A 3,546-nucleotide genomic window follows, 5' to 3' on the forward strand; every position below is an offset into this window, starting at 1 on the left:
TGGCAAAGGACATAGATAGCAAGATCAATAAAAATCCCACCGATAGGGAGAAGATCTTCACTAGCCATACAACAAACAAGGGTTTCATATCTAAAATATACCTGGAACTCACAAAAGCAAATCCAATAACAAATCCTCAAAGAAAGATACAACTGTCCAATAAATAAGTGGGCTAAAGACTTACAGAGAAACTTCTCTGAAGAGGAAGGAAGGATGGTCAATAGACACATGAAGAAATGCTCAACTTCCCTAACCATAAAAGAAATTCAAATCTAAACAACATTGAGATACCACCTCACTCCAGTCAGAATGGCTATAATCAAGAACTCTAATAACAACAGAAGCTGGAGGGGATGTGGACAGAAGGGTAGCTTGCTGCATTGTTGGTGGGCGTATAAACTTGTTCAACCACTTTGGAAAGTAGTATGGAGGTTCATCAAAAGACTCCACATAGTGCTCCCCTATTTCCCACTACCCCACTTTTGGGCATTTACCCAAATGCTCACAAACATGACCATACTAAAGCTTCCAGCGCAACTATGTTTATTGCAACAGTATTTACCATAGCTAAGATATGGAACCAACCCAGATGGCCCTCAGGAGATGAATGGATCAAGAAAATATGGTATATATACACAATGGAATTCTATACCTCCATCAGAAAGAATGACATTGCCCCATTTGTTAGGAAATGGAAAGACTTGGAAAAAATTATATGAAGTGAAGTAAGCCAGGCCCAAAGAAATATAGGTCCCATGGTTTCCCTTATTTGCAAGAACTAGTATATTTGTGAGACAAGCAGAAACAATCAGATAAGTTGTGTTAGGCAAAATGAACCCCATGATAAGGACTCAAATGGTTTTTTTCTCTCTTGCTATTGTTTCTAGCATATTTATAAGATGATTTCTTTGTTGCTTTGTAAGTCCTTCCCCCATGGTATATCCCCTATTTTCACTGTATTTGATGTTGTTATAATTTGTGGAGGAGTAGGGAAAAACAAATTCTTTAAATAGGGATACAGGTGGACCCATTGCAACAGATGTACAACACGTTATGTTAGCGCATGCATGGGTTGGTTAGGGGGGGAGATGGGAAGGTATGGTAAGGGGAAACAAAGCAGGAGGCAACAATGCTTGATAAGAAATGTAATCATTACCGTGCTCATGTAATTGTAACCCCTCTGTATGTATTTTCACAATAAAAAATCATGAAATAATAAAGTAAAAATTAATGTCAATTTTTTGTTATTGTTGTTGGTCATGGGGTTTTAACTCTGGGCCTGGGCGATGTCTCCCAGCTCTTCAGTTCATTGATACCACTGTACCACTTGAGCCACAGTGTCGATTCTACTTTACAAGTGGGTTATTGGAGATAAGAGTCTCACAGACATTTCTGCCCAGGCTGGTTTTGAACCACTATCCTCAATCTCAGACTCCTGAGTAACTACGATTAGAGGCATGAACCACCAAAGCCCAAACCACGTCAATTTGTAAAAAGCCAGCTTATTGTAAGTTCTGTTTTTTTCCAATAAACAATCTTACTTTTTAGCATTAGTTTATAACTATGAGTTATTTTTAGATGTAACTGAAATTTTTAATAGAATCAAACGTATTTTTTAATATTGCTCAGTATCTCACAAAATCCCTTGTAATTGACTTTCCCTAAAGTCAATTATTACATACTACATTACTCACTATTATTACACTCTGTATTACATATAGTGTGAAGCAAAAATAGTTTGGACCATTTCATTTAAATTATTAGATGGTATTTTAGCATTATAAATTCGCATCTGTGATTTTAAAAGAAGGAAAGAAGATTTTAGAGTTAAAATCAAATGTAAATGCGTAGTGTATCCTAATTAAAGCAAAATTTATGAGTTCATACAGACAAAATTATTTTCATTCCACTAAAGGCTTTGAAGTAATACTATTGGAAATAGTGAGGTAAGAGGAGGAAGAATTCAAATCATGTCAAAAAATGTCTGTTATTGTGCTACCCCCTCCACTAACAAGACCTACCTGGTCCCAGATGCCACAAAACTTCAAGTATCTCTCTTAGAACACTATTTGGAAAAGTTCTAAATCACTGATTATTTATGTACTTTCTGTTATATGAAACAAAATATAGACACAAAACAATTGAAATAAAATGCACACATATGTTGAAGTCACCACAGCTGGAAAAAAAACCAAAAAAGCAGAACTCCCCCAGGAACAAAAACCTGTTGTGTCTGGTTGTTTTTAAGCACAAAAACCTCAAATACATGTTACCCTTGAGTAGATCCATAAAGATAACTGTGTCTCAGTAGTACAGTTGTGTTAATTTGTAATTAAATTCATCTAGATGAACCTAATATAGCAAATCACGTGAATGGATCAAATTGTTTAAAACAAATGTGACTGTATGTGGAGTGAGAGCTGCACATATTTAAACGAATAAAATAACAAAAATCATCACATACTTAAAAAATTCAGAAATGCAACCAATAAGTCCAATAGTATCCATATTGAGATCTAAATCCTACTGATTTAACAAGAACAAAATATGCAAATAATAGAATCTGAGCCGTGTACCTGAGTGTACATAATTTTAAACTACTCCAAATTACACTTTGTAGAAGACTGAATGTGGGCTATCTGAAGGAAAACATCAACCCATGATATAAATGACATTAAAATTTTCATTAAAAGAAAGAAGTAGTTTCTGGAAAATACTATTTTAAAAAGTAGTGGTCAAAATCTTTCTAGTACTGACAAAATTGCATACCTATTTAGTTATATCCAAAAATGACACAATATACTCAAGCTGATTTGAAACTTTGAGAAAGTAGCGGGATACAACTTTAACATAATTATGGATGTGACTCTGGCATGGAATTAATTTCCTCTTTGATCTGACAAAAATATAAGAAAGAACAGAACTTCAACTAAATATCAAGACCTAACTAAACATATAACAAGAAAAGTCATCATGCAAGCTGTTTTGCAACTGGGATAAAAGAAATATTATATACCGATTCTGTATTTATTGTAAATGTTGTTTTGTTTCATATATTATTTCCTTTAGCTTGCATTTTTAAAACATTGTGTTAATGATGTATAACTTGGTAACTAATTTTGGATTCCTCCTTCAATTTAGTTTTGAAAATAATAACTTACTTCAGTTTCTAACCCATGAAATGATGTTGATTACAAAACAACTGCTAATAACCACTGTTTATAATACACAAAATATCATAAGCATGACACCAGCAAGCATTGATTAACATTTGATATCATGGTCTCATGACTGATGAAGCCTATCTGCCTGAGTATAGCTGTACCGAGATTCCTCAGCCTAAATTTAGCCACTGTTAAAAAATGTTTATGTCTTTATTTGTCACCCATTGTAGATTAAACCTGAGTATAAAGCCTAAGGAAAATGATAAGGTGAGAATATAGCTTTTCTAGATATGAAGTAAAGAAAATGCAGCATAGAGTAACTCACTGGTTTAAAGTCAACCTATTTCTCCAAAACATTCTAAGCATTTCCTTACAATGTGTA

Source organism: Dipodomys spectabilis, unplaced genomic scaffold (assembly GCF_019054845.1).
Source record: "Dipodomys spectabilis isolate Male_0828 unplaced genomic scaffold, ASM1905484v1 ptg000738l, whole genome shotgun sequence".
Taxonomy (NCBI): Eukaryota; Metazoa; Chordata; class Mammalia; order Rodentia; family Heteromyidae; genus Dipodomys; species Dipodomys spectabilis.